Source organism: Brachycentrus maculatus, unplaced genomic scaffold, assembly GCF_059751285.1.
Source record: "Brachycentrus maculatus isolate JH-2025_06_01 unplaced genomic scaffold, ASM5975128v1 h1tg000660l, whole genome shotgun sequence".
Classification (NCBI taxonomy): Eukaryota; Metazoa; Arthropoda; class Insecta; order Trichoptera; family Brachycentridae; genus Brachycentrus; species Brachycentrus maculatus.
Genome location: NW_028281395.1, coordinates 417,137 through 442,633, shown reverse-complemented (window position 1 = coordinate 442,633; position 25,497 = coordinate 417,137). Strand labels below are relative to the sequence as shown.

Here is a 25,497-nt window from a genome sequence, read left to right as displayed (position 1 = left end):
GCATAGGGCACTGCTTCATATAAACGCAGTGTTATCTTGATCGTTTTACACATGAAGGAAAGGTGATCAGCCCTCCGCTTCAGGTACCAGTCCAGGGTAATATTGAATAAATATTACAGTGAAAAAATCACTTATATTTATTTGATTAATTTAAGTGATTAATTTTGTATCGAGCTCATAAGAGCAATACGTTTCAGGTGCCAGTATTCATTCTAATAAGTATATATTTGTTTTTTTTTTAAAAAACCAGGAATTTAGTACTTCCACATTAACATTTTGAATGTGTCCAAGTCCTTGTTCACAAATCTGGGTTTCTCTACTTGGGATTTATTTTTTACGTTTTGACATCTTAACAAAGATGAAGAATATGGACTATGGAATAATTATAGTAACAAAAAAATTTTAAGTATGGTTGTCATGGGTAGAATGGTGAACTTACACGTGTTAAAATATGTAAAATAATGTTCTTTTTTTTAGAGATAAATATTTGTGTTTTTATTATTTACACAAATATTTCAATTTCTGTGAGCCTAAGCGGCTCATTATTAGAAATAGGTATCAAATTGTGCTAGAGTGGGTTCGAACCGAGAAACTCTATCATAAGAGTCCGCGACACTAACCACGGGAAGACAACCCGACACATATTTTATTTTGCGTTGTGGCCCTTTGGCATTTAACCAGCGATGTGTAGGTATGAACAAACTGAACAGGCTACTGACAGACTGAGCAGACATTAAACAGACTACTGCCGTAAGTAGTTCACCCAATTAATTTCATTGCAAACAGGAACCCAGTTTGCAAGCAATACATACTAAATATGGAGCGTTTCCTTCGGTCGAAAAATATTTTCGAACATTCCCCTTCGTAAACGTTCCGTAAATGGGTTAAAAGCATACCTGCGGAAAATCAAATCAAACACATAACATGAGTTATTTAATTTCACAAGTTTGTTTTTGCTCTCCTGTAAAATTTGGTCTGAGACATATATACCCCTTTGCCTTTACACTACCGACATTCGGCCACCTCTAATGACGAAATTGTCAAGACGCAGTTGTTTGACGCAGCTGCCTCAGAAAACCGCGAGAAACAATCAAAACTAACGTACGTTTAATCAACGCCAGCGCACAGCCAACGATTAGATAATTGTACTACAACTTTACATATAAAAAATATCAAAACTGTATATCATATTATTTTACTGCAATGCGTGATGAATGTATACAGTATATGGCCAAGTATTTTTGAATTATATCGCGAGGGGTTTTTAATGGGAAACGAGTTTCGGCCCATGGAGAGGAATTCCGTCAGGTTTGTTTGGCCGCCTGACCCCCTTTCTTCGGGCATTCGTGCCCGTAATATGGGAACTTCATTCGACCGTGTCCGCCATTTGTTAGAGCATATGCCACTACACGCCTCTGTCGTCTTATTATTTATTTTCATTCAAATTTATTACCCTAGCAAAGTCTTTTAGCTATACTGATTTTAAAGAACTGTTGTATTGATCCAGCGATAATACTAAAGATATAAAAAGGAGTTCTGGTTCCAACCCTTATGTATGGAAGCGAAGCATGGAGTTGGCAAAAGAAGGATGAAAGCAGACTGAATGCGGTCGAAATGCGATCCCTCAGACGAATGTGTGGCAAAACGATGTTTGATAGATGTTCGCATGATGAAATAAGGAAAGAATGCAAGGTTGAGATAAGCATTATCGATCAAATTAAGAAAGGTGTGTTGAGATGGTTTGGACATGTGGAACGTATGAGTGAGGAAAGAACGGTTAAACGAATTTATGAAGCGAATGTAGTTGAAAAAAGAAGCAGAGGAAGACCGAGGAAAACTTGTCACAATCAGGTATGTCAAATACTTGAAAGCGGCCGGGTCAGGAGTCGTAATAATCGTCGAGTATGTATGAGGAGATGGATGAATGTAGAAGAGGCGAAGAATGTTTGCAAAGACAGAGTGGTGTGGCGTTCGATTCTCTCTGCCTACCCCTGCGGGGAAGCGGCGTGATGGTTAGTTAGTTAGTTAGTTAGTTTATAAAAAGCATTGCTATCATACGATGTATCTATGGTAAAAACATTGCTGTCATGAGTGCAAAAAAATGTTAAAAATAAACTTTTTTTTACTGCTACTTCTGACCCTTATCCAAACCCAGAATTCAATGATGTATAGGGCACTGAATTAATTTGATGCAATATAAATTTGATCATTTTTTTATGAAGACCAGGTGATCAGTCCTGCGCTTTGGGTAATATTAAATGAATATTAGAGTGAAAATACACTTATTTGTTTCATACTTAAGTATATCAAACCCTAAACCTCCAGCATGGTAGCCAAATTTAATAACCACTACATGACTACATAATAGATGCAGATTTTTATTGAACTTTATTTTTTGTTTATGGTATATGTATATGTGTATATATATTGTTGGTAAAGAAATGTATGATAAATATTTATGAAAAATTCCGCGTTGCGATGCTCTTAATGACGCCTTCGTGGTTTTGGCACACTTTTACTTTCTCATCATTCTTCGCGAAACTCTCAATCCAATAAAATCTCATATCACGACGTTATTTGTTGTCATTTTTATTTAAACGAGTTTCTTCACACTCTTCAACAAAACTAGCTGTTAATTGAATTATCAAAGTTATATCCATCTTACAATTTTTCTTAAGAAAGTGTTTTTTATTAAGAAAAATGATATATGGGAACACATGGCTATAAAGTAATTTGGTGTATTTTTCTGAGATTCGAAAAATTGGTCGAAATATTGTAACTAAAATATCAAATTCTATTCTGAGGTTTTTATGACTAGAAGAAGCTTTAAGGGATCAATTGCCCGGGGATCAATTGTCCAGGGGATCAATTGACAAGGATCTGCATATTGTCGGGAGATCATTATCATTTATTTATGTAGTTATCGAGTAGGTGGGCCGTACCTACTCGCGTATGTACCATGCGTAGGCAGGTATAATACATAATAGAGCAAACATATTATTTTTTTACTATCTAGAATGTGGGAAACATTAAGTATGAGGTAGATGTTTCTAAATAATTGGCGTACTTAGACGAGAGTGTGACATTTCAATTTATAAATAATTAAAGAAAATGTGTTTCTTGAAACTTGAGATCGTGAAACTGTAACACTCGTGAGATATTAGTTTATAATGTAGGTACAATCACGAAGTTACAATGTAACCTATACGTACCTACATATTAAAACTTGAGATAGTAATTAGTAAATATATTAGGGTATTAGTAGCAAAATTAGACCTCTCCCATGAAGTAAGGAGCCTTGGCGCAGTTGGGTAGACGCTCTACTGCGAAACTGGTGTGGCTGGTTCGATTCCCGTCAATTGCAAAACGATGTCAATAAATATTTATTTTTAACCTACCCAGTACTTACCACATACACTACATGTAGACAAGTCTTTAAAAAAGGCTTATTCTTTTTAAAAATATGAGTTTCTGAAGTATTTTCATAAAATTATCAGCAAATTTGTAAAAAAAAAAATAAAAGTCATTTTTTCATTCATTCAAACCCTTATCCGCACCCAATGGTGCATAGGGCACTGCATCATATAAACGCAGTGTTATCTTGATCGTTAACACGTGAAAGAAAGGTGATCAGCCCTCTACTTCAGGTACCAGTCCAGGGTAATATTAAATAAATATTAGAGTGAAAAAAATCACTTGTAATTATTTGACCCCCCCTGGGAATCAAACCCGAGACCTCTAGAACGGTAGCCGAGCGTGCTGACCATTACACCGCGGAGGCGACAATATATAAGTAGTTACCTCAAAATAAACGGTTTAAAAAATATATTTTTCGGCATTTTCAAGTTATGTAGGGGTTGTTTTAAATCACACTTATTGTATTACAAAATATATTATATTGATTTACGTTAGTGTCAAAAATCTTTTTTTTGGTGAATGAATCGGCGTGATGGTTAATTAGCTAATTTATAAATTATTTGATGGTAAACTAACTTACTTACAGACATTAGTCATAATTAATAACAATGACTCCTTCATTAGCAGATAATCACTCAAATGAATGGGGAGACTGTTTATTATAATGGAATTCCCAAGTAGAATTCATAAGTTCAAACATACGTCATGCACACATATCATTATAAAGCATCCTTCTACATTATACTCTTATTTTTCTTCCGGTTTCTCTTCAGTAACTAAAGTTAGGAGCCATTCTAGAACGGTCCCAAAATGAAAACCCGGTATATTCCTATATATTGCGGAACCAGGACTTCCCCTTTCTACATGTGTCTCTTCTGCCTTCCACATTCCCATAATTATTTCCTGGAATTGCTACAGGTCATGTCTTTTGGGGTGTCCTAGATGATTCACTCTCGCTGTTCCTAAATGCTGGTGGAAGAGCATTACATGCCATAGGACCCGCAACAGCAAAGGCACGATCGCCAAATTTACTCGTCAACATCAGGATGTATCGCAGGGCGATAGGGCTGCATTTCCAGGAATAGAGCAAAGGGTTGATTCTTCGTGTTCATTCGAGTTAATTTTTCAAATTATATTTCTTAAAGCAAGTACGTAATAACACCATGATTCACAGAGATAATATATGCGCTATACCACTCCTCATAGTGACCTTGAAAGGTTGCAATACCTTATCCTTGTTGTAATACCTTATCCTCTATGCTTTTTATATGCATAAAAAGAACTTTTTGTAATACACTTTTAAAATCTGAAAAAAGAACAATTAAATAATATATATATATATATATATATATATATATATATATATATATATATATATATATATATATATATATATATATATATATATATATATATATATATATATATATATATATATATATATATATATATATATATATATATATATATATGTATATATATATATATATATATATATAAATATATATATATATATATATATATATATATATATATATATGTATATATATATATATATATATATATATATATATATATATATATATATAAATATATATATATGTATATATATATATATATATATATATATATATATATATATATATATATATATATATATATATATATATATATATATATATATATATATATATATATATATATATATATATATATAACGTGGTAATATTTTTCTTTATAAATTGGGTGTAAATAATATGTAAAGTGAGTGTATAATAATAAAATAAACAATGTGTTGCTTTGTAATTAAAGAAACGACAATAAAAGTTTATTCTTAATTAATCTTTACGATAATTTTTATATCCATCTGATTCTGACAGTTAACGATATTATATTTTTTCTATCGGATCTCTTTTGTTTAATTCTGTGCGACGCATGCGACATCTGGTGGTAAAACTGTTTTATGTAGGTACAATTTGTAAGTACTTAATAAAATGTATAGGTAGGTACCTAGGTATTTTATTATATATATATATATACATATATATATATATATATATATATATATATATATATATATATATATATATATATATATATATATATATATATATATATAACACTCTCCTTATCATTCAGTGTTCACTATATATAACACTCTATATATAACACTCTATATAACACTCTATATATAACACTCTCCTTATCATTCAGTGTTCACTTTATGTTATTCTACTTTGAAAAACACTAATTCGTGACAACCGGTTTCGGAATAGTCCTTCCATCATCAGGTCAAATGTAGATTAAAAAGAAATTTTTAAGGTCTTATATTTATACAAAAATAAAATTTTGAACGAGAAAATGAAGATACATATCGCTCACTCCTTTCAAGAACGTCATAAATCAAAAAACTTGATTTTTCAGGAGAACGTTTTTAAGGTTTAAAAATACAACACAATGTATTAAAAATAAATATCAAGTCGCTTCTTGAACTTTTTACTGTGCAACAGATCTTTTTAGGTAAAACCTGAAGGTTTTTTTTTCATTTGAAAAATAATTAGTATTTTTCAAAAAAATAATTAAACAATACGTTTTCTTCAAAATGCAAAAACAACACATTCTGCCTTGTAGCGGGTAAATATTTAGTTAAAAATATGCCGCTTTTGCTGGGATATAGCACATTTTCTGGACATTTCGAAAACATGCACAGCTCAAAATTGACAATTTTTTATTTATGACGTTCTTGAAAGGAGTGAGCGATATTACATATGATTAAAAATGTTACTAATTTTCATAATGGTATAGTGAGATTATGGGCCACCGTTCTGTTACTGAAGAATTTTTACTTTATAGCAAGGTTTTTTTTTCAATTCATATTTAACAATGCACTTTTAGTTTCCTTCATATGAATCAGATGGTATAATACGCATACATATATGAACAATGCATTATTATTACACCTTGTGGAATAATTCTTCCATACACCCATGACCAACTCCCGGTTATCGTAACTTATGGCGTTGTTATGATGTATCACTGGTATTGTTTGTTATTGAAGGTACTCGCCACACGTGGAACAATGCGTCGATGCTTTCACCATGATTTATTATAGTTATCTTTTCGTGACTTGTAGGAGGTCGAAATTCCTTATAAATGGAATAAATTAGATAATGAAAATAAACATAATATGTAATTACAACCCAAATACTTGTTCACAAATCTGGATTATCTCAAATTATAGGAGTTGTTTTTCATAGATGAAGAAGAATATGGAAGTCTGAGGATTTACGGGGCTTACGATCGTCATAGGCTGGTTTTAGTGATCACTTTACACACGTGTAAAATTCACCAATTCTACCCATGATTAACAACTACACTGCTCAATTTATATTAAGTTCTATATATATGATCCAATTTTGAAACATTGTACAAGAATCACTAGAATTTTCACTAGTGACATCTATTGGTGAGACGAAGAATCTTTTTTATTGAGCAGATACTCTTAATTTTTATGTGAGGTCCGAATCCTGGATTATAAACATACCTGAGAAAAGCCAGAAAATATCCTATTTTATTTTTTAAGCTTATAATTTGACCAGATATTTTGCCCAGACTTCCATATTCTTCTTCATCTATTTTGAGATGTAAAAAAACAGAATATGTAGTTTTTAATACGCCACAGTGGAGCCACTTGAAATATTGTATATTAAGTGATTTTCTATCAATTATACCTCCTCTTCATTGGTTATTTGAACACTTGAGTCTAGTAACACATACATAACATTTATATGAGTAGAAATCATTCATACTTAAAAAAGAAAACACATTTATCTATTTATATTTCATCAAACACATAATCAAAAATTACAATAATGTGCCTATCACTAATATAATCACAAAGTATTCCAACATTTAACGTAATTGAATTTTTTGATAAGAACTCCGTTTTTGTATTGAAAAAATAAGATTTCCTTCAAAATAGTTAGAATGTTTTAAAAAGAAAAGAGTTAAAAAATGTTTAAATTATTTTTTCAATATTTAATGTAAAAAAAAATAAATTTAAATATTCTTAAAAAAAGTTGATCCTGAAAGGACGTCCTCGAACGTCCTCAAAAAACGATAAAGGATTTGAACGTTCGAGATCTCAGCCTTTAAAGAAGCCTAAAATTATCGCCTCAGTCGATAATCGTTAGTTATTTAGTAAATATTGTGATCACATCATTCGTTTGTTCCCCCCGCCATAATAGTTGAATGGGTGATTGAAACCTTGGACGATACAAGTTAACAGTCTAATTCTCATAGTGTCCGGTATCCGACCACCATTGCACTATTCACCGTACAAAACGTTTATAGCCTACCACATAAATATACCCATTAACTCCAATTGAGAGTAACGTATTTACAAAGCGACCAGCATTGCTACCATTATGTGAACACTCCGCGCATAATGCAATTAGGGTTTAATCGATTTAGCTCCGTAGGATCGAATTTGTCCCATGTCTCGATCTTATCCTGTCCGATTCTGCTATAGACATACTTTCTTTTTTAAGTTAGAAGAAACAAAAATCCACTAATTGATCTATAAACCTTGTAGGTACATATTAAGCAAGATAATAAATGTAGATGGCAAATAATAAATACATCTCCCATCTAAAAAAAAATTAATATCACAATGCTTGTGGATATACAACACTTTAGAAGCTGTCGAGCAGCACGCTGTCCCCCATGAGCAATGAGTAGTATTGCGTCTAAAAAAATAATAAAAAGACATACATATGTACATTGTACAAAAGGACATTTCAAACATAGATAACAAGAGATATTACGTATAATAGTTGTTATTTGCAAAACCTTGCATTAAGGGTGTACTTTCAAATATACAAGTTCACATTGTTTTTTAGAATATTTATTGATATTTGTGCAAATAAATGTTTTTTTTTTATTTTCTTAACTCCTTACCTTTCAATAACTCTTTACTTTTCACAACTATTATATTTATTTCGATTAAAAACTTATTTTTTTAAATGCCAAAACAAGAAAACGATGAGTGATAAGGAGACTATTGTTCAAAATCGTAGATAAAATGGATTTCATTTATTTTAATGTGAGAGAGCAAAATTATAATTTTCACATTAACAGTCATGTTTATGAATAGATCCATACAGGCAGTATTATATCGTACCTACCGCTGTCAACAGAAGGTATTTAAATATAGTATTTATGCACAAACCGTATAGCACAATGAATAATGAAAGTTCGCTTTCCTTTATCGTCTAGGATTTCAAAACACGGCTAAGTGATTAAATTATGTGGCTGGAAGCCAGAACCGAGAGGGGTGATGCTTTCGATATTATTTGCAATGCATATCAGGGTTTCACATATTAAAGCGTATTGTTTGCTGAACAATGCCGCAGACCTCCGACCGAACGGCATCATGGCATGACATTTATGCGTATACTAACCTGTAATCTATAATACGATATGCATTTTATATTTCTGCATGGTAATAAACTATATTACTTGAATGAATTACAATGTGCATACCTACGTACATATGTCCGTCTCCGTAATACAGCTTTTTCACTTCAAATTAAACGTTATACAAAGCAAATTGGATGCTATACAAATCAAATTGTACGTTTTATAACCAAATTGAACGCCTTACAAATCAAATTGCACGTTTTATAACCAAATTGGACGTCTTACAAATCAAATTGTACGTTTTATAACCAAATATTGGACTCCGTACAAATCAAATTGTAAGTTTTATAACCAAATTGGACGCCTTACAAATCAAATTGGATGTTATACAATCAAATTTGACGTTTTACAAACCAAATTGGGTGCTATAAATAAAAAAAATAGGGTTTTTACTATTTAGATGTATCTTTAAATCTGTATACATGCAAAAATATTCATTTGCACATAGTTGATAAGATTATTGATGAAAAAGACTTAAAGTATACATTTTTTAAAAAGAGTAATAAGTATTTGTGTTTTTATTATTTACAGGAATATTTCAATTTCATACTACAGTCTGTGAGCCTAAGCGGCTCATTATTAGAAATAGGTATAAAATTATGTTAGAGTGGGTTCGAACCGAGAAACTCTGACTTAAGAGTCCGAGACGCTAACCACGGAACCACAACCCAACCCAAATAATATCAAATCATAAATTTCAATAATAATAATCCTTTAAGAATACTTTCTTTCCTCATACTGCACAAACGCCGATTTGGCTCTACAGTCAGGCGGCAGTATGGGATTATATGATCAATCTCATGACGTTCCATGATTGAGTTCACAACAGCCGTCTATGATTAGATTTAGAAAACTTTTATTTAGCAGAGGCATTTTTATTTGTATGTAAGATGCAAACCCAAGTATTTGGACACACTCAAGAAAATGGATAGATACTATCACAAAGTGACTGCCAAATCAATTAACGTATCTTGTGATATCTAGTTCTCCGTATAAGCTACACACAAATTTTGAGTACACTCAAAAATTCAATATTTAATCATATAATTTTAATTTCATTAATTGATTATGCAGTCGCCTCATGGTAATATCTATATATTTTTAATTTAAGTTTTACTTGGTTAATACCACCACATATTTCTTAAACTCTATTGTGAGACGTGTTTCGATGCATTCCGCATCGTTTTCAAATATCGATGTAATTAAAAAACACATTATTTTAACCCGGATAGGAATCAAATAATACGTAAATTATGTTACCGGACGTGAAGTAATTTATATCAAATTTATTTTACATAAGTTATATAATTCCAAATGATTGTTCGCCAAAGCTCAAACGAGCGTAAATTTAAACAATAAGTTTTAATGTAAATTACCGTTTAAAAAGTGGGAAGTGCTAACCTGCAGTTTATTGACGCCCTCTTCCACATTCGAACATTATGTAAGACTTGAATGTTGTAGAACTCATATATTTCTTCGGTCTGCCAGTTTCTAATTACAAGTTTCATTTTTATCTTTATTTTAATGTCGATTTACTTTCAATCTTCTGACGTCAATCATAAAAATGCACGGATGGTACAGTATCGAACAGATTAATTGAAACAAAACTTTTTGTTTGTATTTTCAACACCCTCTTGAAAAAATGTTTTGGGGGTGTTCCTCGTATTATGGACCAGGGCTGCTTCTTTCAGTGAACGAGATGATGAATAGCGCGAAGTATCACCCAATTCTACTGGAAAAAAATACTGCCAGAGATACAAAAACGAAGGTCAAATGGTAATGGAATATTTCAGCCGGAATTAAACCCCCTGCCACAAATCCAAATAAAAATGTGAAAAATTTCACACAAAAACAATGAACTGTGTTGGATTGGTCCACATAAATCTAATTGAAAATCTATAGGCAATCTGTATGAATCGGCTCTCCAAAATTGATTGCACTACGGTGGAAAAGCTCATTTTGTCCATAATTCAGGTATGGTTTCGAGACGAAAGAATGGCATCCACGTGCCCAAACAATATATAATACATGCCAAGAAGAGTAAAATCTTTGATTGAGCCCAATTGAGATCATATCAAATATTAATAATAAATAATAATAAAACCCTTATCCGCACCCCAATGGTGCATAGGGCACTGCGTCATATAAACGCAGTGTTATCTTGATCGTTTACACATGAAGGAAAGGTGATCAGCCCTCCGCTTCAGGTACCAGTCCAGGGTAATATTGAATAAATATGACAGTGAAAAAATCACTAATATTTATTTTACCCCCCTTGGGAATCGAACCCGGGACCTCCAGAACGGTAGCCGAGCGTGCTGACCATTACACTACGGAGGCGGACATATATTAATTTTGTAATATAATATTAAATATTAATTTGTAATATAACTACAATAATAAACAAACGATTTTACAAAACTATTTACGAATACCATATATAGCAATAAAAGTTTTGTTTCAATTAATCTGTTCGATACTGTAGGTACTACTTTATCATATTATTTCTACTCACCAGATGTCGCTTCTGGAACATAAAATCAATTTAATTTAATTAGTAATACGTGTTGCAAACTAGTTTTACTATTGAAATCATCCATACATAATTTGCGAATAAAGCTCAAGTCACTCTTTGACTAGAATTAGATTTTATCATTACCTACTTTCCATTTTAAGTTAATTACTATGATAAGCTACTGCAATATTGTTATTTTCTTCTTCTTCCTGTTCAATGTTGAGTGTCACCGTCCGCTTATAGGTACATATATCTGGAGCGTGGTAACTAGTAACAAAAACTCATGTCCACTACTTCCAGCCTTAAACCGTGTCGATAGCAGAGTTAAAATATTAATCTGTTCCTGATTGAATACGTTTCGTTTTTATATCAAGTCTAGAAGTTTGTGATCGATATCAGAAGCTATAAATCAGCGAGTCTAATTTTTGGAACTTCTATATTCCATACTACTTCACCAACTGCACTGATTACGCTGACTCTGACTCTGTTTAGACTCTGTCTACTCATGTATAAATAAATAAATAATTAACTTCAGAGCTGTGTATTCCAGATGAATTGGTTGATAGACGTCTCACGCTTCGACCGGCTGCAACAACTGCTATGGGTACATTGATCTTACCAGCACGCAACCAGCGCACCAAATTTGTCAAACGTGCATATGCTGTTGCGGATTGATGGCGTGGGATGCTCTTCCACCGGTAGTTAGAAATAGTGACATATATGTTTTTTTATATGATCTTCGCCATGGATCTTCCTTGAAAGACATCTTGGAGAAAACTAAAAAATTCATGGATGCTACAGAAAGATAACATTAATCGAAGGCACGACGTAGGTGGCGTTGTATATGATAGAATGACCTACAACTTTAGAACGAGGAGAGCTGATCCTAATAGTCTTCAAAGACGATTAGGAATACAACTAAGAAGAAGACATTTCACGATAGTCCCGTATTAAGTTACATTAAAACAAGTCCCGTGGTCTAGGGTAAATGAAATACGTTTCAGTACCTACCTAAAGCATTTGCAAAACATTACGTAATTATCTGTTATATATCTGTGAATGAGCTTTAAATAAAAAATGGAGTGACAGAGATCGATAATGGAGACTGTGTTTAGAAAACTAACCCTTGCGAATCAGTTCGCGTGATGATCTCGGATCTCGTCCGTTAAAACAGACAAGGATGCGTGCTGTTCTTTTAATCAGGATATTTAATTTAGCAATGAATTCTGATTCCTTACATTCCACTGCTCTGTGCCAGCTGAATTATGTGAATGTGCATATGGTATGCCGTCAAGGAATAACTGGGCAATTAATATTTCAAAAGCAAAGCGTTTTTTTGCGCGTATTTTACTGTTAGAATCTTTTTATTAAACTTTATCTCATCCTTTTTATACTACAAAATTATATCAAATAAATTGCCGTTTTTTATAACTTGCTAAATGACTTTGTTAATCACTGTATATTTTTTTATAACTTAATTAAAATGGCTACTGGTTTGGGATCAAAAAGCTTCTTCCTCATGACTAATTAATAGAAAATACTTAAAAATTCAAACATCTCGTCATAAAGAAATCTGAATCGGCTATTTTTTGTGTTGATAGGCAGTTACAGATGAAGGAATTAAAGTTGGTCAATAATTAGAAATATTTTTAGTAACGGATATCTAGACGAATTATTTTATCGATAGTTTAAAACTCGTAAAATATTTTTCATTTCCTTTTTATTTTTTTATTTGTAATATTTATGAATAATCATATTATAAACACTCTTTCCGATAGAGCATTAAACTAGGGAATCTGAGCATAAACAACCTCTTTTCGCTTAGACAGCTAAGAGGCGGGTCCCAAGATTTAAAAAAAATATTTGTTAGATGGTTCGGAGTCCAGTCAACTTTGGGAACCTATGACCTATCGCATACGTGCAAAATATTTCGTTTTTCATTTTTTATCAAATGTATTTGTTTTTGTAACTCAATATTTATCACAACATTTTAGTGTGTCCAAATACTTGTTCACACATCTGGATTATCTCCAATTATAGGAGTTATTTTTAATATTATTTTTTGACATCTCATATAGTAATAGGAGAAATCTTACACAACGAATACGGTAGCGTGCCTTTTTATTTTTCTGCCACGCTCCTTCTTTTACACTTTCAATATCACATAAGTGGGTACTAATTTATTTCAATTCAGATTAACAAAAACACACCTGTGTAAGCTGATCGCTTTATACGAATAAACGACAAAGAAACCGGCTTCCTCCTTTCATTTCCTTGCATTCCATCGCATTCATAGAACTGGATGCAAAAACACGACATTCTTTGTATTAGATACAACATTAATGATCTGCATTACGTGATCACACATGTAAAATTATTATCAAATAATGTATGCCATGATTCAATGACGAACAATTCAACCTGACCGACACGCAATAAGCATTCGAAACCCGGAGCTTTCAAATAAATAATATATATTTTTTTAATTACCTAACGTTCAAGTGACTCTGAAATCTAGCTACGGCTTATGCAACACCGCTTATCATGACCCTACTCAGGCTTCAACTTTTTAAGTTTCATAGCCTATGCCTACTCGTGAGTAGATTTATTCTTTATGTTTAAAGTTACTTTAATTTCATGTAATTCATTAGTGAAAATTCTAGGCAAAAACGCTCGCTCATAAATATTTTTTTTTGTGCTTTAAGAGTTTCTCGTGATTTCATATACTTAATGCGTAAAAAAAATTAATGCTTATTTCAGTTTACCGTGACAGTTTTCCCTTTGTATAATATCAGAGTGTTTAAAAATAGTCGCTTTAACTAAAAATCTATACATTTTAATTTTAAGTTTTACTTGGTAAATACCACTATTTATTAAAATCCATTGTGACACGTGTTTCAATGCATTCCTCGTGCGGGCAGTGCACGTGTTTCAATAGATTTTAAGAAATACATAGTGGTATTGACCATGGTGGTTTTGTGTTTTTTCATCTTTAATATAATTATGAAATCAGCAAAAATGAACATAAAGGCTTAATCACAATAATAAACATAATTATTATTGGATTTTCAAAACTTTGTTGGAAATTAATTTGATTATGTTTTTTAAGAAGAGCTTCTAAAATGTTGTCTAATGAATATGCCGGAGTAGTACAGTAACAAGCTATCTGTATTTTATTTACTATTTTATACTTCTTACTATGGAACCAACATACTAAATCACGCTAGTTAAAACCTTTTCCACTGCGATTTTTTTTTGTATATACATGCAATTCTTACAGCAGATTTAAAAAAAAAGTACATACCTATGACTATGTATGAAATAATATATACGTTTGTTTTAAATTATTACCCACTTTGTCTTTGAGATAGGTACTTTTTTTTCATAATACTAGTTTGATTCGGTAAAAAGTAGTCGGTTCGGTTTTTTTTCATCCCAGCCTGCTAAAGTCACATGAAACATGTTTGCCAAAGTAATTTCACATTCGAATTTGCATCGCACATGTTCATTTTCTTAGAACTTGTTTTTTACTGTTATCTGCCGAGACCCGGGACGGTCACTCATGATCATTTTACTGATAAATAATTTATATTATTATCATTCATATGCATTCAAAATTCAGATAATTGACTTTCATTTTATCTCTAAACTTTTTATTGGGATTTAAAAAAAAAGAGAATTCAGATTATATTTGGACGACTTTTAGGCGGGGTATTCGATAGCCCGCAAATTAATTTTCTTTAAACCCAGGTAACATTTGACATAATTGTTTTTTTTTTTAACACCGTTTTTGTATTGAAGAAATAAGTTTTTCTTCGAAATAAATGTATGGTTTTGAAAAAAGGAGTTATTGAAATGTAAAGAGTTAAAAAATAAATATGTATCTTAAAAATATTTTTTCAAAATATATTCTAAAAAAATTGTACTCTGTCCGATCTATAATTCTGTCCAAGCGGTCAGATTATGGAATGAATTACCTCTTCATGTAAAAAATGCACCATCTCTGATAATTTTCAAGAAACGTCTGAAACGTTACTATCTATCTATCATTAGAACTCTAACTGTCCATCATATCATTATTCCTTGGTTTCCTCTACCTCTCTTCTTTTCTCTACTTCTCTCTTAAAATTTCCTTACATTTCTCATTTATATTAATTAAGATTTCATATTATATACACAATGTATACATATATTTAATAATTCAGATTGGTTTGTCTTTTACCTGAATCTCAAAACGTATAATAACACTATATAAAAATGAATTTCGGTTCTTTGTTTTCAACATTTCGTGAACTTTTTTGCTGTAACATTTTGAAGATTATTATAACCTATTTTATGATGTCAGTTAAATTTACCACATTTTATAAAATCTTGTAAAATAAAAGTAAAAACCAACATTTTATGATGAGGAGGATAATTCTTTAATAAAATATTTTAAGGATCTATATAAAAATCATTATGAAATTTTCCAAATACTTTTTTAAATATTCTTAATTATAATCAGTCTTTTTTAGTACATTTTAATTACAACTTTTAGTTTCTTCGGCAATCTTGACTAATTTATTTTAAATTAAATATTAAATTTTTAAGAATATTTAATGTAAATTATTTCTTTATTTGATTCTTTACTCTATTTTTAATGTAAGTTTTACTTGATAAATACCACTATATCTTAAAATGTATTGTAACACGTGTTTCAATGTATCTGCATCATTTTCAAACGCTGCAGCGCGCTGTATGTAAAGTTTAATCTTTTTTTTTTCAATGACACATTTCTAAAATTTTAACTTCACATACGGTGTATGCAAATGATGCGGAATGCATTGATACACTTGTCACAATAGATTTTATGATATATAGATATTCACCAAGTAAAATATTAATTTAAAGTGAAAAAAATCTATATATTATGAGACATAAATAAATAACTTTCTGTCTTTCTTAGAAGCTGTGTTCGATAATATCAAGACTATAAAAGTAAATCTTTTTAGCGCTCACATATCACTAAAAAAAAGAAATTTCGGAATTATTATGTGATCAAAATGAAACTATGAAAGTGATATCGTAAAATTGATGGAAAGTATTCGTTTACAAGTGGTTTGACATAATCCAGTTTACCTTTACACCTGTATTGAATCTTACATAAACAATGGAAGAAAAAACTTTCACGTCTGCAATAATTACAATTATTATTCATGAACATCTGTCGGAATTATTATTTCATGCGTGTACGCACAAAAATAGTGTTTTTTTACGATGGTTTCTTTTTTATAGATCTTGTTGGCTTTATACAAACCATATTATGAGATGATTTCAATAGATATGAAGTAATTATATATATTATATATTATTTATATTCAAAGCATTTACTTTGTGGTCAAACATTTTAATTGATATTAGTAATGTTAGTAAATAACCACTCACCGACTACTTCTGTCTACCGGTTTCGAGACGTACCCGTCTCTTCGTCAGGACATACACTACAATTTAACAATCATGCGAACAACACTACACCACACCCACTTAGTACTATTCACATACACTATCACTACACATGCAAAACATGCAGAGCGAGTTGTTAGTCCCACCATGCTTTTGGGAAACTGAAGCATGGTGGGACTAACAACTCGCTCTGCATGTTTTGCATGTGTAGTGATAGTGTATGTGAATAGTACTAAGTGGGTGTGGTGTAGTGTTGTTCGCATGATTGTTAAATTGTAGTGTATGTCCTGACGAAGAGACGGGTACGTCTCGAAACCGGTAGACAGAAGTAGTCGGTGAGTGGTTATTTACTAACATTACTAATATCAATATATATTATAATTAGTATAATATAGCTTTACATAGCATAAATACAACATATATCATTAGAATCAACATACATACTTGCATTTTTTTTTATAAGGAACTATTAAAAAATATCATTGTTCCAACTTTATAATTTTTTTGCATATTTCTATCGCATCTCACTTGTTATCATTTTATAGTACAAGTACATGATAAATTAGATTAAATTAGATAAATTAAATTAGTGCGTATACACATATATGGTAAATATAATAAAAAAAGTTATAATTATGTTTTCTTTTTTCTGTTTGGTAATTGTTTTTTTCATCAAACTATTAACAAGTTTATAATGAATTACTTTAGTGTCTACTGGAATAATGATCTGGTCCAATCTCTCTTCTCCACACAAGAACCAGTCACTCCAGGTGTAGTTTGTACAGTATTCAGTTCGAGATAATCTCTTTTTTCTCTTCAACGTCTTCATGTCTCTCAAGGCGAAGTCAACCGAGAAATAACGTTTAGCATTATGTCCAAAACACGACAGTGAAAAAACTACCAGTAATAAATTTTGAGCGTCCATTAAAATAGATGATCTACTTATATGGAAACTTGGATGTTTCGTTTAGTCCGAGAAAAAATTAACCAAAGTTCTCAACATTTTTATCATCTAGACAAAGATGAAGAATGATATGGAAGTCTGGGCATTAACAGGGCCTACGACCGTTATAGACTTGGTTAAGTGATCACTTTACACACGTGTAACATTCACCAATTATACCCAAGATTGACAACCACACTACTTAAATTCTTGGATCTTCTAGATATATTGTTCAAATTTAACACATAGTGCTTGAATTCACTAGAATTTCACTAAAGATATCTATGGTGAGATGTAATGAAGCTTTTTATAGTGCAGAAACACAATAAAAGGTAACCAGAAATTATGAATGAAAACACTTGTTTTTTACTACTTGAGTTATATTCATTTTAACAAATCTTAATGAATGCTGTAAAAATAAATAAAAAGGTAATCAGCATGGTAAATATTACCAAAAGTCAATAACAAGCCACGGAAATCACTTTTCAATGATAATCAACTGTCATCTATTGGCGACACATTTATAAATATAGATTCTATTTGTCATTGCCTTAAGTTTTCCACTTACTTTCCCAATGTATCCCCTAACTTTACTCCCTTGTCAAAACTCAGTTAAATAAAAAGTAATATTAATATATAATATTTAAAAAACAAATAGCTCGTATTTAGATGTAAAATATAATTTGTTGTTCTAATAGTTAATATTATATGTGGGTGCCTATTTCCAGAAATGATTTATTCAGTAGACTCCATTATACATAGTTAGAATGTCATTAAAGAAACGAAATGCCACAGATGGTGGCAAAGATTTTTAGTGCCTTCTTCCTGTGTGAAATTTATTATTTTTAGACTCAATAATCGTAAAAAACGTAGGTACGACTATTCCAGCCAGAGACATATTGATTTTGTTCATTCTACTTACTTACTATACATACATATGTATACATACGAATACATATTAAGATATTATCATACGTATTAAACATATTATCATTCAAACGAGGATGACTGAAAAATACTTCGCACGATCGAATCAATCAGAACCTAAAATCTGGTGGGGTCAAAAGTCTGCGTAATCGAAGGGCATGTATGGCTAGATGTATAGATGTGAGGGAAGCGCGGAGTGTATGTCAAGACAGAAGAGTGTGGCATTCCATCCTCTCGGCCTACCCCTGCTGCGAATTAATGTTAATGTTTACCGTTAATGTTTTTACAATTTCATTAATTGATTCGGCAGTCACATTGTGTTAAAAATATATCCATGTTTAATTTGAGTTTTACTTAGTAAATAAGTACCACTATTTCTTTAAATCTATTGTGACACGTGTTTCGATGCATTCCGCATCATTTTCACACACCGTATGATGTGGAAACATTAAATGTTTTTACAAATGGAATGATGGTTTCTAGCGAATGTTTCACTATATAACGCTTTTGATGGAGATTTCTAATACTGCTCTGTGTCAATTATCTTTGCAAAAGCTCTGAACGTCTTTTGTTCATTAAAAAAGAACCTACCTACATAGTAGGAGTAAATTACTATTCCTTGCGATCGTGGTGCAGTCCGATTCAACTGGAACAATTATCGAGCTATTAATTTGAAGAATGTTCTCGGTTCAGGATGTGGGGAGTTGATCCCTCGGCCTGACCTCCAGTATTACCCGGTAGGTACCCAGTTGGGTTCCTACTCCGACTCGAGGTAGGTAGCTAGCTACCAGACCTTTCTATGCACCGCGCTCGAGTAGGAACCATTAGTGCAATTAACATTCCTAGGGTCCCACCGCTATGTACCCTATATAACGATTATCTAACCACTTGAAACAGTTCTGCAATTTTTAAAAATTCCCATTTACGCTCAGTAAGTAGGTACTGTACTGCGTAGATACTTGCTACCCATATATGTACATACTTCGATAATAATTATTACTTTAATTAATTGATTTGGCAGTCACTTTGTGGTAAAATCTATCCATGTTAAATTCAAATTTTACTTAGTAAATACAACTATTTCTTAAAATCTACTGTGACACGTGTTTTGATGCATTCCGCATCATTTTCAAACACCGCATGAAAATGTTTGAAAATGATGCGAAATGCATTGATACACGTGTCACAGTAGGTTTTAAGAAATAGTGGTATTTATCAAGTAAAACTTAAATTAAAAATTAATAATTATTAAGTTTAAAACTTCCGTAACTTAGGATTTCTTTACCAAGGTCACCCTATAATTTTTTTTAAACACTAATTACTTACACTTATTGTTTAGACTTTATTCTCTCATTATTTCCAAATTGAATGAATTATTTTTAAACATTTATAGAATAAAATTCTGATGGATATGTATCCCTGAAGATGACAAGGTGCTTTTCAAAACCAGTTATGAAAAAGTACCAAAACAAAAGTGGATAAAAACAAATTTGGAGTTTTATTTTATACAAATTTGTAAAATGTGCCGCATTCACCAAATAATAGTATTTTTTTTACAATCATAAAAAGTTATCCCGATCATCTTATTTGTTCTGTTGAATTCTGTTCTGTTGACTCTTCCACATTAATGCATATCCTCGTACATTCCCGCCGATTATTACGACTCCTGATCTGACCACTTTCAAGTATTTGGAATACATGATCTGAGCCAATTTGTCCTCGTCCTTCCTTTGCTTCTATTTCCAAATACATTTCCCTCATATTTTGTATACTGTGGTGAAAAATAATTACTTAGCTATGTCGATTTTAAATGTTTAAATCACCGTAAATTGTAAAGCGCTCTTGAGGTGATTTACAGGAAAGCGGCGATATATATTGTGGATGTCCCCACCAAAAAGTTACATTTCCGATATTGCACAAAAAATCCTTTAAATGCAAATCTGTTCTGTTTACTGTATTCTGTCGAAATCTTAATTAAAGTTGCGACAAAACGTGACCAATCCTGTGTTAAACCAATATGAAATTATCAAATCGCACCAAAACGTAACAATTTTACAAGCTAGAATTCCTGATTACTTAAAATCATTTATAGTGGAAATAATTTTCTTTCCTTCACGAGTGCAGTCCAAGACGAGCGCGTCATCATTGTTGTCTCGCGGACTTTCATTAAAGTTCCTTATCACGGGTCGTACTTTCACAAAGGTCGAATTGAAATACATTTACCCACATTTTGATCGTAAAAAAATATATCCGATCGGGAGGCATCCGCGGCTTTTCCGTGTGTGAGTGCCTCAACACAAACTCGGACTTGTGTGAAAACTTTCTACAATCTTATTTACAGATACCTCCGTCCTCTTCATTCTGCCCGACTCGATCTATCGTCATCTCTCTTCCCCTGAATTTTTCCCAAGGCATCGGGTCTTCAGTAGAATGTGGGTTCAGAATCTCGTCGGCCGGATCAGTTTTTCAGTCACGGTTCGTCCGCCGGTCCGCGCTGTCGTGTTCACGCCGCTCGTCTGTTCGCCTCGCTTTTTCGCCTGACCTTTTAATGATGTCAACCGCAAATTGTTTTCAAACAAAGTTTAGCTCAGATGAACAATTCTGATTTATTGTGGTTTTATTAGTTTGCGAACGTCTGTGTAGCAAAATAGTGCCGGTAGATTATTGGTAGTGATACTTTGTATGTTTCCTTAGTGCTTTTGAATAAAAGCGGATCTTGGATAACAACTTTCATTCAGGATAATTGAAATTTATGTAAGTACCTCCATATAATAGATAACTATTGTGAAATAATTCCATTGACCCTTACATTATTTAAATAATAGATGTCTACTCGAAATAAACAAAAGCAAGGAAACATGGATTAAACATACGAAATTTTTATTGTTTACGTTTATTTGCAACAAAAACATATATATTATATGTTTCACGACTGTCAATAAAAAAATTGACATCTCAACATAGATGAATAAAAATATGTAAGTCTGGGTATTTACAGGGCTTATGAACTGTTGTACGTTGGTTAAGTGATCACTCTACACTCGTGCAAAATTCACCATTCTACTCATTTTTGACAACCACACTACTCAAATTTTTGGAACTCGTAGATATATGATCAATCCCATGACACAGTACATGTGAATGCACAACAGCCATCTATGTTGGATCAAAAAAGGTTTTATTTCGCAGACCTTTTTATTTGGATGTATATTAGACCGAAACACGTCCATTATGTTTAAACTTTTTATATTTTTATGGAATTTTTAATTATTTATCTACTTACCTATTTTCGGAAATAAAATCTATAAATTAGTAACAAACTCCAACTCGATTCCAATATGCACATTTCCGATCGTGAGTTTCCGGGTAAATCTGATTTATTTTATAAATGTATAAAAATATGGATATATTTAGTATGTTAGTTTTTGACGACAAATAGTATCGTAATATTTTAAAATAAGTAATGAATATCTTTCATTATAATGTGATTGTTGTCAAGTTTTATATTGACACTTCTTAGTGGAACTGCATTTTAGAGAATAAAACAACAACTTGTTAACTTACCGGGTTTTGTCGATTCCGACTTCGTCAGGTGAGACACTGATCAATCTGATAGTGCCAGTAACGACTTGGTCGCTATTCAAGTAATGTAAAAGCGTAAAAAGCTTTTTAGTTGTTGTTTTTATTCTTATTGATTATAATTTGATCGAGGAAACATGTATTTCACTTGAAGAACATTATTTTGCACACGATGAAATTTTTAGAAAGTATAGGTTATTTGGTAGTTTTCTTATGCATGGACATGAAAAATTACAGTTAGAATGTTAAATATATAATAAAATATTGTATAAGAAGCACGAACCACATACGAGTAGTGTTATTATTACGTATGTATTTTTATTGTTCATTTAAATCTGTTTACATTATCATCATTATAATGCCTACCTACGTAAAATATTCTCATGTATTTTATAGATCGTTTATATGACGAAGAGGGAATTTCACCTCAATGGTTATATATGGAACTGGCAAAGGAAAGATGAAAGAACGATGAATGATGATGAACGCTGTTGAAATGCGCTCCCTCAGACGAATGTGTGGAAAATCATTGTATGACAGAATTAAAAACGAAGATATTAGAAAGGAATGTTAGGCTGAACAAGGGATAATTGAAAAGTTCTTTAAGGTTGTATGGACATGTGGAGCGAATGGACAACGAGAGAATGACTAAGAAAATATATGTGGCGAATGTGAGTGGGAGAACAGAACGAGGACGGCCGAAAAAGACATGGCACGATCAGATCAATCAGAACCTAACATCTGGTGGTATCAAAAGTCTGCGTAATCGGAGGGCATGTATGATTAGATGTATGGATGTGAAGGAGGCGAGGAGTGTATGTCAGGACAGAAGAGTGTGGCGTTCCATCCTTTGTGCCTACCCCTGCGGAGAAATGGCGTAATGGGAGTAGTAGTAGTGTAGTAGTAGAAAAGTGTCAAGCTGTAATTTGTATTACAACATGTTAACATTTTTCATAGGAAAGCGACGCGAGTACAATCGTAAACATACTTATAAGTCCCTTACCATATTTTACAACGCATTTCCATGCGAAACTCAAGTCAGCCATAAATTTTAATAAATTAAATTGTGCTAAAAGAATTCGCAATCTTATCATGTGGTATTGAATCTATAATGAAATGAAAGAATGTGAAGAAAATTGTATACAGATGGCTCGTTGATATACGAGTAGTGGTACTCAATATTTCGACACCTAACGATTTGTTGACAAGTTTAAACGAACATTTATTATGGATTCTGGTGATTGTATTCTCAGAACATATTGAAAGTTTGACTAGTGCAACGAAAGCTCATATAAAAAAACGAATCCTCGCTCTCTGTATCCCACCCTTATCAGTTTTAAGTCATATTTTTCTGATAAATAACCTTCATTCAGGACCCATGTACTAAAAAAACAAACCAAACGTATTTATTAAGATTCGTTTGGTTTAACGTAATAATTTAAAGTATCTCAATAATTCCTGAGAAATACCTTTTCTATAAATTCTCTGTAATAACTTATACAGCATCATTTGCGTAAAACACCAATAAGGTTTATTTTTATTTTTATTTATTTTATTTATTTCATAATTACATAGATACATTCATGGATACATATGTATTTCAAATATACATTTACTATGTGTATTACGGCTCTTTAGGCATGGCCTGTGTTGAAATGTATGTTTTAACGTAATAACCCGCAAAATCTCTATTTTAGAGGCTGATTTGCAGGTAAGTAGGAAAAAGGAACATAGATGTGAAAATACATTGCAAACACCTAGACCAATTGAAGCAAAATATTTATTGAATCAATTTTGAAATAGGTGGGAATCTAACCTGCAACGCCAGTTTCGCAGTCGAGTCTACACGACTACGCCACGGCGCCTGTTAAGATATATGTAAAAAGTGCATACATATATATTAAATTTAAAAAAGTAGCAAATTTATCTACCGTTTATTTTTTCTGAGCAATATTAGATGGAAAAAAATACAAGATACTTACAATGATAGAAACATCGTCTAAAGTTTAGCGATATACGTTTGCTAACTATAAATAATAAATAACTATAATACTATACCCGTCCGCCTCCGTAGTGTAATGGTCAGCGCACTCGGCTACCGTTCTGGAGGTCCCGGGTACGATTCCCAGAGGTGGGTCTAATAAATATAAGTGATTTTATCACTCTAATATTTATTCAATATTACCCTGGACTGGTACCCGAAGCGGAGGGCTGATCACCTTTCCTTCGTGTGTTAACGATCAAGATAACACTGCGTTTATATGATGCAGTTCCCTATGCACCATTGGGGTGCGGATAAGGGTTTCAAAAAAACTATAAAACTATAAAAAACGTAAGGTTAGGTTACGTTATCCTTAAATATTATACTTGAGGGAATTTATTATTGATCCGTTGTTTACATGTAATTTTTACTAAAGAATTTTTTTTTTAAATAAGGTGACATTTCACAAACAAACTTAACTCATAGCCACTCAACCCTGGCTTGTCACTTGTCACTTGTCGCCAGCTTTAAAAGATTTAAAGCGTTCACGTATTTTAAGTAAGGTATTTTAAGGTAGGTACCAACGAGGGTCTTCTTTTAAAATAATGTTTCAACACTTCTGTAGAATATTCACTTAAAACATGCACGAATGCTGGGAACAAAGTGAATGGTGCACTGAAATCAGTTATAGCAAATAAAACCCTATCAGCGGAAGCTAAACGGGCAGTGCACAACGGAGTCCTGGTTCCAACTCCAATGTATGGAAGTGAAACATGGAGTTGGCAAAAGAAGGATGAAAGTAGACTGAATGCAGTCGAAATGCGATCTCTCAGAAGAATGTGCGACAAAACGATGTATGATAGATGTACGAATGGTAAAATAAGGAAGGAATGCAAAGCTGAGATAAGCACTATCGATAAAATTAAGAAAGGTGTGTTGAGATGGTTTGGACATGTGGAGCGAATGAGTGAGGAAAGAACGGTAAAACAAATTTATGAGGTGAATGTTAGCGGGAAAAGAAGCAGAGGAAGACCGAAAAAAACATGGCACGATCAGGTATGCCAAATACTTGAAAGTGGTCAGGTTAGGAGTCGTAACAATCGGCGGGTATGTATGAGGAGATGCATGAACGTGGAAGAGGCGAAGAATGTTTGCAAGGACAGAGTGGTGTGGCGCTCTATTCTCTCTGCCTACCCCTGCGGCGTAGTGGTT

General features: G+C 32.2%; 1 protein-coding gene across 2 annotated transcripts in view; it reads left to right on the top strand.

The window, feature by feature from the left end:
• LOC148300725 (uncharacterized) overlaps window positions 1-25,497 on the top strand; it is a 127,761-nt gene that overhangs the window by 45,928 nt on the left and 56,336 nt on the right. Inside the window, exon 1 of one of the 2 annotated variants that reach the window (XM_088274364.1) lies at window positions 21,194-21,479. The exons of the other annotated variant lie outside the window; for it this stretch is intronic. The gene's annotated coding sequence lies outside the window, so the exon portion shown is untranslated. Of the gene's footprint in view, window positions 1-21,193; window positions 21,480-25,497 lie in introns of those variants that run through there. 2 annotated transcript variants of the gene reach the window in all.